General features: G+C 35.6%; 1 protein-coding gene and 1 pseudogene across 2 annotated transcripts in view; both read left to right on the top strand.

Annotated features, from left to right (window-relative positions):
• The window catches only part of LOC145266340 (small ribosomal subunit protein eS24-like), a 37,207-nt gene extending 34,621 nt beyond the window's left edge, over positions 1–2,586 (top strand). For both annotated transcript variants that reach the window (XM_080121930.1, XM_080121931.1), the window contains exons 6-7: positions 1,279–1,317; positions 2,527–2,586. The gene's annotated coding sequence lies outside the window, so the exon portion shown is untranslated. The remainder of the gene's footprint in view (positions 1–1,278; positions 1,318–2,526) is intronic.
• A 9,074-nt stretch (positions 2,587–11,660) lies between these two features.
• LOC145266770 (U2 spliceosomal RNA) lies at positions 11,661–11,818 on the top strand (annotated as a pseudogene).
• The last annotated feature ends 364 nt before the right edge of the window (positions 11,819–12,182 follow it).

The following is a 12,182-nucleotide window of genomic DNA, read 5'->3' as shown; positions in this document are numbered from 1 at the left end:
GACTTGTTTTTTTTTCGTTGAATTGGAACTTTTCAACGAAAAAGTTTCTACTTTTTAGTTGAAAAGTTATTTTTCAAATATTTTAATCGTTTTTAAAAATTATTATATATGGTTATATTGCCATATAACAAACTTTGCAAGTCCAGAGTTGAACTTAAACACAGAAAAATCTTTGCATGTACCTGTTGCTGAATGTAAATGTCATATTCCAAAAATTATGTAAATTAATCAAATAAGGACATTACTTTAAAGTTAAATGTTTTACACAATCTAGACAATTGCAATAATACGGAGTGGAATGATAAATTTGTCACCCTAAAAAAAAAAAAAACATTACAGCATTATTTTAACTTTTATTGAAAAAATTCCATTCGGGTAACTTGATAATGTAGTAGAGCTGATGTCTATTTGATGTAGCCACCTTCAGCCTCGATCACCGCCTCTGCGTGTCTGGAACTGGGAGCATGCCTTTTCCACAAGCACTCGGCGGATGGCGACGATCAGGCTTGTTTTGTGCGAGGTCATGTAGGTGATGTTCTCGATGTATGACCAAACGAAGTAGTTCAGGTCGGATCAGGAGAGGAGGTGGCCAGTGAGAGAAAAGGTCATAGCACTGTTTCTGTAAACCATACACCACGGGATCACCACACTCTTCATGATGTGGCCCTCATTTGAAACCATACCAAAGACCATAACCGGAAACTTTGTTTAGCGGTGCCCTCAACCGTTAAACCGTCCAGATTTGCATTTTGAGGGTGCTGGCAAAGGTTCTGTTCTTATAACTTGGATCAGTAGAGAGCATAAGTTGTACAGCACCACATCTCTGATCTGCTCATTCAGATATGATAGAAAGCTCCTATTGCTTTTGGGATTTGTACACAACTGGCCAACTAGTAGATAGATGGTTTGCAACAAAAAAAAAAAAGTTTTCATCAAATGGAAATTGAATCATGTCTCTTCTATGGTGACAAATGTATCGTTCCACCCTGTATTCTGCTAATAATTTAACTTGATTTGAATATTTTTTCCATTTATTGTAAGTCGTATGGCCACTGTTGTTGATTCTCTCTAAATGTGATTACTTTTTTTTCTTTTTCTTTTTTTTCTTTTTCTTTTTTTTCTTTTTCTTTTTTTTCTTTTTCTTTTTTTTCTTTTTCTTTTTTTTCTTTTTCTTTTTTTTTTTTCTTTTTTTTTTTTCTTTTTTTTTTTTCTTTTTTTTTTTCTTTTTTTTTTTTCTCTTTTACGTAATTAAAATCTTGTCTGCTTCTATTTTTGCAGCAGCAGCAACAACAGTAAAAATCCTACAAAGATAAAAGGGTAAGTTTTATATTTTGTGAAGTTTTTTTTCTTCTTTCTTTCTCTCTCTCTCTAGTCTTTACCATTTCTGTTGGATCAATTGGAGTTGTTTTTTTTTTTTGTTTTTTTTGTAGCTATCTAAATGTTCTAGTGCTAGGCTGTTGCATATTGGTGATGTTTGGGAGTTTTCCGTGTTAGAAAAATTGCCATAACTTTTGGGTCTAGCCTATTTGAGAGGGTAGGATATGAATTCTACCATTTTAATGTCTATTGAAACATGATTGTATTGCGATTGAAGATTTGGAATTTGTCTGAAATAAACTTTACTGTCTGATATCCTTGACACCACTTGTATGTCCCATGGAAGATGTATTCTAGTAAGTCACCTTACTGAACAAGTATTTTGAGATGGTATATCTAATATATATATAAAAGAGTATGTCTCTCTCTCTCCATATTTTCAAACTATCTCTTCTGAAACTAACAGGAGTGGAGCTAGGGGCCTCAAATAATGGGATTTTTAACACTTTTTTTTTTTTTTTTTTTTTTTGTAATGGGTCCTTAAGGGGCCAGAATTGAAAAAATCGTTATACATTTTTGAACATTTCGTCTTAGCTCATTTTGTTGGAGGGTTGAAGGAGTAGTGACGACCACCATAAATAAATAAAATAAAATTTAAAAAAAAAAAAAAAAAAAAAAAAAACCCTCCTGAAAATAAAAGCTTTCCTTACATCTAAATTTTGCTTTGAAAAGTTCTTAAAAATAAACGGTGTTGTTGGGTGCCTTTTAGTGATTTCGGTTCTTATTTAGAATTCCATCAATATTAAAAACAAAGAAAAATCTGCATTCTGATGTACATACCTGTGATGAAATGAAAATATCACATTCCAAAAATTACAGAAATTGATCTTTTAGTTTCGTTTTTAAAAAAATATTTTGAGACGATTTCACCTACCATTTTGAAATGTCTGCAAAAAAAAAAAAACTTCACAATAATTTATACTAGATTTTTCTTGTAATGACTACAAATTCCCATTAATCAAATGATTTTTGGTCCCCAGATTTATCGGAGAGGGACCTATGTTTTCAGTTGCGTGTGTCCGTTAGTCCAGACAATTGCAAGACAACCGTCCATTAGTGTTTTTTTTTTTTTTTTTTTTTTTTTTTTTTCTTATATAAACATATCTTCTGTTTTCGCTTGACTAAAAAAGTTTTTCTTTTTCTTTCCAGGATGGTCAGCACAAGTTTGTTCATCTTTTTTGCAAAAAAATAAATATCTTCATATGTCAATTTTTGCTTGTTTTTCTTTCATACCACCATATACAATTTTTTTATTTTTATTTTTTTTTTCAAAATCTCTAAGGAAGTAAATGATGTTCAAAAGGGTTTATTACTAAAGTTATTTTTCCATAACAACACAAACGTTTGAAATGTGTGATATACTACAATAATTGAGTTTTTTTTTTTTTTTTTTTTTTTTTTCATAATTACTAACAATATAATAATTAAGGTTATAGTCAGTGTTTGCACTTTTTGGTTTCCTGTTTCTGCTTTAGGCAGGATACTGCTAATTATTTTTCGCTCGGGAAATATGAAAGTTTTTTTTCTTCTTCTTCCCCTCTGCTTTCATGTGAAGAATGGTTTTCTTGGCCCATGTCCAATTATTCAGCCAAATGGACAGCAGAAACTAGGGAGTCAAAAAAAAAAGGGCACAATTTGTCTTTTATTTGTTAAAACCCTGAAATCAAATATGAAACCTCAGCCTGGGTATACGCAACAAAGAAAAACTGTTGGAAAAGAATAAAGACAACATCTGCCTGGAAAATGAATAAAACAAAGCAAAACTTGATATAAGTCACAACCAGACATACACTGGCCAGGAGTTTTGTTGATCCGTTCGCCATGGATACAACTTTGATAATGTGTTCAGAGTTCAACACTGAATAATTGCATGCGCCATACTGTTATGTATTATGCCAGGGCAATGCCGAGTAACCTTGCTAGGAGTTGATATATAAATTGACGATTAATATTAAAAGTAAAATTGTGTCACAAAGAAATATTTGTTAGAAAATGAAATGTAGAAAGAATAGAACAGATCCTGGAATTTGGCATTGACGATGGAATGTAGGTTTTCAAACCGTAAACTGTCACGTTGAACAACTGCGTGCTAACTCGGTTATCGGAAAAGGTGTTTACAAGTCACATGTCGGGTCATGGAAGTAAATGATATAAAGATCTGTTAGTTTTATATATACATATATGGGTTAGGTACAGTCAGAAGTAGTAACAGTTGAGTCCCTAGGATAGGCCTTGAAGGCTAGACGCAAGCGGTAGAACAGACAAGCATGCATCTTCCAACAAGGAACATAGTGAAATGAAAGCTGTCCTGAAAATATAACCAAAGACTCCTGGCCATTTCTTTGGAGGAAATGTTCATTTCATTTGGCAGATTCATCAACTAAGATGCAAATGAGCAAAGGTATGATTTCTTTACTGGCAAAAGGCATAACGATCCAAAAAAATTTTTTTTTTTTTTTTTTTTGTGTTATCTGTATTGTAAATGTCCTGTAACCCATGCCACAGCCACACACACCTCCACAAGGTTTTATGAGCATTAGATGACACAAAGGAACTTCACTGTATACATGACTCGTCATACACCCAACACACTTTACTTTATGCTTTTTTTATATATATATATATATATACTAACAGGGGTATCCGGCGTTGCCCGGGTGTTTGTAGGTATGTATGGCGTTAAATTTAAAAAAAAAAATAAAACGGGGGGGGGGGTAAAGTTGGTAGGATCAAACGCGAAGTTTGAAAATAAAATCGGCCAGCCACAATGAGTTACTGAAAGATGTTTGAATTTATTTAAGAACCAGATTGACAGGTGCACGCACGGAAGTCGTTAAGCGTTACGACGATGACGTCAATGACCAGGTTTGCTTGTTATATGAAGTAAAAAAAAAAAAAAAAGTTAAAACTTAAGCGGGGGTGGTGGATCGGAAAAAAAAAACGAACACGTGAAAAATAGCTTAAATAAGCCTGTTTCGATATTAAAATTTAAAAAATCGGTGGATAATGAACCAACGCATTAATCAACTGACCTAATGCGACATACATGAAATTTAATCAGTTTTTCAACTATTTAAAGTAGATCAGGTCATGATGTCATCTGACGCATGCGTAGAACCAGTCGTCACGAGAAGACATTTTTGTCAAAAATTGTCGGTTTCGGGGGTGAAAAAAATTAACGTTTTTGGCCAATTTTTCAAACAAAGGATGGAGCTTCAATATGATACGGTTTGTGAATTTTTGTTGTGTCTGTCGAAAGTTTTTTTAGCAGACGCACAAACATGCATACATTTTCGCTTATATATATAGATATGTATAAGGAATGAAAAAATATACCAGCGGTGGTTGACGTTATGTTTAAAGAAAAAATAGAAAAAACCGAATGAAATTGTTAAAAAATCAACGTTTCGTCCTTGTTTCAGAGGACATCTTCAGGATAATTGAAATAAAAATGTGATAAAAGAAAAAGTCATAGATCGTGCGAAAAAAGACAGTTTTTTAAAATCCAACCCATGTCGGGAAAGGACGAATATGTGTGCGTATGGGAAGGTTGTTTGATGTCTATATATACACTTTTAAAAATGCATTAAAATAAATATGTACATTTTTTTTTTTTTTTTTTTTTTTTTTTCTTCTGCGAAACTATTCATTTTCCTGAAACATTCAAAGAAAAACGGACTAGCCAGGATCCACCCTGATACCTTGCTCTTTGATTATTATTTTCCCTATGCTAGGGGTTAAATGGTAGAAGCCTTTTCTTTGCGTATTAGTATTCAAAATTAGTGCTGATTCTAAAAGTCTTCTTTCAGCTCTATCTATCACGTATTTAATAATTTTCGCTTGATCTAAATTAAATGAGTGATCGTGTTCTGCACAATGGCAAAAGAGTGCATTTAGGGCGTTACCATATCACAGAAGAGATATAAGGAATGGTAACGCCCTAAATGCACTCTTTTGCCATTGTGCAGAACACGATCACTCATTTAATTTAGATCAAGCGAAAATTATTAAATACGTGATAGATAGAGCTAAAAGAAGACTTTTAGAATCAGCACTAATTTTGAATACTAATACTATTACGCAAAGAAAAGGCTTCTACCATTTAACCCCTAGCATAGGGAAAATAATAATCAAAGAGTAAGGTATCAGGGTGGATCCTGGCTAGTCCGTTTTTCTTTGAATGTTTCAGGAAAATGAATAGTTTCGCAGAAGAAAAAAAAAAAAAAAAAAATGTACATATTTATTTTAATGCATTTTTAAAAGTGTATATATAGACATCAAACAACCTTCCCATACGCACACATATTCGTCCTTTCCCGACATGGGTTGGATTTTAAAAAACTGTCTTTTTTCGCACGATCTATGACTTTTTCTTTTATCACATTTTTATTTCAATTATCCTGAAGATGTCCTCTGAAACAAGGACGAAACGTTGATTTTTTAATAATTCCATTCGGTTTTTTCTATTTTTTCTTTAGATATATGGATAGATAGATATATGCCTTATAGCACCCACACACACACAACCTAAGTATACAGTAGAACCATGGGATACAGCATTAAAAATTAGTAATAAAATACAGTACAATATATAATGCACATGTATATAATCAAATAACGGGCCGGAAAAACACTATTCCACATCGTAACCTGAAAAAAAAAAAATCTTAGGGTCATCGTATCCAGGGGTTCTACTGTACTTGGATCTACAGATTCAGATATCTGAACGATTAGTTACGAAAAACGATTATCACCTAGAACGTGGTGTGTAATCTGGTGAGATTACATAAAGGATGGGGGCGGGGGATAAAAATGTCGAAGAAGACCCCTCCCAAAAAATCTTTTCCTTTGCTCCACCGTGAAATATACCAGGTACCTTCAATAAGTTTCCAAAAATCTTTGGACAGGGATTTAAAATTGTCGTAGACTCTTGAAAATTCAGTACGCTATTGCTGTACATCTTATGAGATGACTGATCAATTTTTATGATTTCGGGTTTAAATGAATAGCTATAGCAGGAATTGGAATCCACCTTACTAAAGCCTAGTTGTCACAGCTGGTGAATTTCAAAAATGCGATCTGGGTGTGAGGACACTTTGGGAGAATGGTATGCAATATTCTAATTTAAACTTGGAAAAATGGCACAGAAACATTTGAATACTTCAGACTGCTTTTGGACCATTTTGCATGAATCAAGCCTCTTTTTTCTTTTATAGTGGCATAAGAGATTCAAGGAAGGCAGTCTGTGAGGGATGATAAGAGGTGTGGGAGGAGTAAGAACATCAGAGTTGATTAACCAAATAAAAAATTTCATGGATAATGATCAGTGTCTATAGAAACAATAAGTGCACAGTTTGATGACAGTGGAAACTTCGCACACAATTATTCCTGAAGATGCAGAAGATTTGCACAGGTTTGTTCAGAGAAGAGCATTCTTGTCACCGACCATTTGACCAAGATGGACATCAAAATAGTTCCTCACTCTCCCTATAGTCCAAACCTGGTTTCCTGTGACTTTTGATCATTCCCTAAGCTTAAGGAAAACCTTATAGGCTGTTATTATGAGACAATTGAATAGAGGGAAGAGGCTGTGACAAGGGTCATTGACACACGTGAGGGCTTCTAGAAGTTATTGGAACGGTACAACAAGTGCATTGCAGCTGGAGGAGATTACTTCCAAGGGTACTAGAGTTTCATGTGTGTATAATCAATAAAAGTGCCCATACAAAAAAAAAAAAAGTCTGAAAACTTAAGGCACCTTGTAAAATAATTTACCATGAATAAACTTGCAACATAATGAATTTCATAGTAGGATCACAAGTTCTGAGTTATTCAGGAATAATCAAGAGGCCAAAGTTTTCTTTTTCTTAGACTGATATACTACTGCTGCCACATCTGGGCAGGAGCTGCTAAAAACAGCCTATCTTGCCTTGACAGAGTACAAAATAGGCTTCATGGCTTAGTGGGGGATGCTCTTTTCTCTTCCCTGCAACCTCTTTCCCACAGGAGAGACGTTGCGAGCCTGTCTTTGTTTTATCGTTATTTCCGTGGCAAGTGCTTGTCTGAGCTCCAATTTCTGCCCCCCCCCCTCGCCAATCTTTCACGATAAACACCCGTCTAGCTGAAACCACTGTCAAAAGTTTTCCCCACTCTTTATCTGTGCCAAAACCAAAACGTAGATTCCATGAACAAAGCCTCTTTCTTAGAAGTGCACGCCTGTGGAACTCTGTTCCGTTTGCCTGCTTCCCACCTGACTACAACCTGGATGTCTTCAAGTCCAACATAAACAAATTCTTGATGAACTGCCTCCTTAAGTAAGACACTTTATCAAATCTCTAATACTAACAATTACTACGATAATATCCCATTGACTACTGTAACCCTTATCCTTGAGTGGCTTCCGAGCCTTGATAAGTGGTGACTACCTTGTGTAAAAAAAAAAAAAAAAAGTGACCAAAAGATGAATTGCTTTTTCAAAGAAATTCTACTTTACACAGTGGATTATAGATTCACAATATTGGGTAACACTATTGCGGGCAGTACCAAATTACATTGCTTACGGGCTAAGGGTTAGGTATAATAGTGAGGTGTTTGACACGAGGTTGAAAAGAGCTCAGATTTCTGGGAAATGATAGGATATGTTTTTGTTGAGGAAAAATTAATTTTGTGATACTATAAAGTGGTCCTGGGGTGGATTTGAGCCACTAAGTGCTGAGAGGGGGGGGGGAATAGACAAAGGAAGAGGAAATAGCTTAGAATAAACAAAGAAATTGGAAATATCCTACAATAGATAGGAAATAGCAAACAATAACAATAGAACCTACTGATAAAACAGAAGGGCAGCTCGCGGTAGCCAGGGTGGGGTGGGCGACCTGAGATACCAAGACAGAGGAGACGGTCAGTTGACATCTAGATGGCCGTCGCGGCGGATGGAAATCGGACAGAGTTGATAACTAGATACCCTTGACATCGGATGGGAGTTGATAATGACAACAGTTGAACAGTTATAGAGTTGACTGCGAAATAGAGACGTGGACAATTTTAGAGTTGACTGTGAAACAGAGATAGACGAATGTAACATCAATAGAATGGGGAGAAGACACACACACACTCACACAAGTCCAACAGTCAATTTATATGTGAACATTAGCGTTTGTGTTTTTCCTTTCTTTGTCCATATTTCTATTTTGTGAACCACGTGTGTTCTCATTGACAGTCGCCAACGGGAAAAGGACGATCCGGCCATAAGAGGAATAGTTGAACGAAATATCCACAGTACACGACGTTGGGAGTCGGTGATCTGTCAAGGAGCCACACACGTGGGGTTACAATTTCTCAATTAAGTAAAATAGACATTTTTGGTTACAAATAATCTAGCTTGACCAGAGAAAGCTTAGAAATAAACCATGTGGCTTGTATCAAGTGAGAGACCACCAAGGGATTATAAATTTGCTGCGGTCGGTCATCCAATTTGCTTTTCATTATATATAATTTCTAAAAATGAACTTTTGTTACTGTCTCAATATATACACTTGGCAGCGAAATAAAACACACAGCTGGTTTATAAAATATTTTGTTTATTGGCAATAACAACCTTTTCTACATCCCCAATTTGACTTCTTTGGCGTCATTCCTGGGGCACCTAGATCCAGGATCTAACTGACTTTCCTTTGATATCATCTTCAAAAGCCCGGAGACAGCTGACTGTCCCCTCTGCCACTTGCAACTCCACCTCACCCACCCCTCTGTAACACAGGAAGGTAGTTGAATTGCTTGTTGATAGAAAGGTCCCGTGAGGAAGGGAGAAAACGAAGGGAAATTAAAGAGATTCAGAAGAAGAAAGAAAAGTGAAAAGATAATAGAAGAAAAGGGGTAATTCAACAAAAGAGGAAATGCTAATCTCCAACCAACAAAGGAGGAAATGCTAATCTCAGAGAGATGGGAGTTCAGAATTACAAATCTCATAAAACCTTTTGGGTTGGCAGATGAGAAAAGGATGGAAACTTCCCCAAAAGAGCTAAATGGAAAAGAAACCATCTTAAGGAATTCAAGTTGAAATATTTCTACATTTTAAAACCGTTAAGAATCCAAATAGTTTAACTTGCACAATTGTTTTACGCAATAATTATTTTTGTTTATAACAAAATGGTCTCTGAGTTATCCCCTAATGTTGATTGCCTGCCGAATGGAAATACAGTTGATTTAAGATCTACCGACACAGAACTGTAGGTGAGAAAAGTGATATCGTTGGAAATATTCTAATTTGCATAAGTGAATATTTTTTGTGCACACTTAAGAGCGACCGTGAAAGTCAGCATTAGTCTTTACGAAAAGAACTTCAACGAAGGGAACTTTAAAAAAAAAAAAAATAAATATTGGATGGGGTTGTTTGGAAAAAAAAAAAAACAAACTACACTCTACTACCAGAGTAACTCATCTCGTTTTAACTGATTTTCTGACTTCCAAAACAACCGTTTTTTTTGTTTTTTTAAATACCAACTAAGTATCTCTTCTGCATCTTTTTCTTTTAAATAAATGTTTGAATGAAATAATTGACTTTGTTCGGGTTTTTTTTTAAAGATGATTGTTACCAAGAAAGAAACAAAAAGGTTTTGCCTTTACTATACAGGTCAGAAATTAACCCTCCAAATAATTCCCCAAAATACACCAGCCATTAACCAGAGCACCTATGAGAAGAACTGAAACCACAACATTTGATGATAAACGGCCAGCTGACATGTTAAATGTACTGCCACACAGACTTATGGTTGTGCATACTTAGTGTCAGAGCATTCGAGCAGTAGTTCCAGTTATGACACCTAATCGTTTGCTTGGGGGAGTGTTATTTGGTTGAGGAACGTCCTAGAAATGGCAACCAGCTCCCCGGGTGTCAAACATGATCAAACGATAGAAACATCAACAGGTTGATATGGCGTCAGTTATAATATTTAACTGAATACAATATACGCAGGCACATTCTACCCCTAATTATTTTGCCACATCGACTGTTGCATTCCTAACCTTCTTTCATACCTCTTTGCTGTGTCTGGTTACTGAAAATGTGGCTGAATATTGCTTAACTTTGGTACTCTAACAGGGACCGGTGTATCCACGTGAATTACGCTGTAACTTCTCCGTTAGATAACTTTGGGAATACTTGACACAGTACGGAGAAGTAAGGTCCAGGTAAGACTCTTGCTCATCCTTACTTTGCTAACGGACTGAAGCTCTTCTTTTATTATGTAACTGTAACGTATCTTAAATAAAGAGACGTTACCTCGCCTTGAACACGTGACATCAGTTTTGTGACTTTAATTTCTTTACAAACACTCACGATGTTCTTATTCAAATATACATTGTTTCCCACAATTGTTATTAATTGCTTATTGTTAGATTGCCGTATCAATTATACTTCAACAAATCAACCGGAAGTTATCACTTCAACGGATATGACACCTGGTAGAAAAATAACAATTTTGTCACGTTGCTCATTCCATTCTCAGTGTCGGCCAATCAAGGAAACAGTAATATTTAACTGAATACAATATAAGCAGGCACATTCTACCCCTAATTATTTTACTGCCATCTTGACTGTTGCGTTCCTAGCCTTCTTTCATACCTATGTTACATATTCACTGTGTCCAATTGTTCAAAATGTGTTTGTTCAGTCTACATAAATGTTAACGTCTACTTTTGTCACTGGCACAAATATATACACACAACACTATTGTTTGCCAGGGAGAATTACTTGGTTCAGGAACATCCAGGGAACGGCAACCAGCTCCTTGTGTATTAGACACGATCAAACGATAGGCACGTGGACTCTAATCGGCTGGCATAGTCTTATTTTGACGTCATTTGCGAGCAGGGTTTTATTATTGTTGATAACAGGAACCGTTGGTGAAATTGAACGCTGTATGGAATAAACGAACAAGACATCTTTTTAGTCGCGTGCAAGCGACTCTATAAGTCACTCCATCGGTCGGTCTGTCCGTAACACTTTTGTGCTTGGCCTTTTTGGTTAAGATCAAAGGTATGTTGTTAATAGATGCTGCTCTTAGCTTTTTAAGTGTAGTATTTGTTCCGCCAGATACTGCAAGCAAAGACCATATGTGGGGGCAGCCTCACATATAAGACCTTGGTCAATATAAGGGCAACCCTCCATACCAATTGTCACTATCCAGCTCCCCTACTCCCCGAGGAGCTGGTCCCCATTTCCCCTTCACTCCTCACATTAAAAATCGGCCTTATGCCTAATTTGCTCAGCGGGGGAGCGAATAAATACCCTTTTCTTGGCCTTTTGGCCAAGATCAAAGTGTAGTATCTGTTCTTACTAAATGCTGTACTTACGTTTGTAACTTTTCCTTGGCCACATAGCTAATATAACGTTTCAAATTCCCTAAATCAAACAATTTGTGATATAAAGTGGGGGATCACTTTTCTGTATTAATTTAATGTAAAATGACCACCCACTTCACAACCAGTCAGTCTCAAAGCCATTCTCCAGATCATTCAAGTTGTTTTTGAAGGATTCCAGTTATTTTTTAAGCATTCAAGTTCATTAAAGTCATTCTAAGTCATTTACTTTTTATTTATTTAAATCATTTCAGCCCATTTTTCGGTCATTTTAGTTTATCTTTAAGAATTTCATGTCAATCCTACATTCACGTATTCATTCATTACACGAGAGCATGCGACTAATGGCTATCGGCCTTGTTTATATAAAAAAAATTATTTTTTCTTAATTCAAAGAAGCATTTAACATTGAAACCCATTCTTGACTGTCCATCATCGATCGGCACAAA

Source organism: Euprymna scolopes, chromosome 41 (assembly GCF_053919585.1).
Source record: "Euprymna scolopes isolate OS-2025 chromosome 41, ASM5391958v1, whole genome shotgun sequence".
Classification (NCBI taxonomy): domain Eukaryota; kingdom Metazoa; phylum Mollusca; class Cephalopoda; order Sepiida; family Sepiolidae; genus Euprymna; species Euprymna scolopes.
Note: the sequence above shows the minus strand (reverse complement) of the source record. Positions and strands in the feature narration are given on the sequence as shown.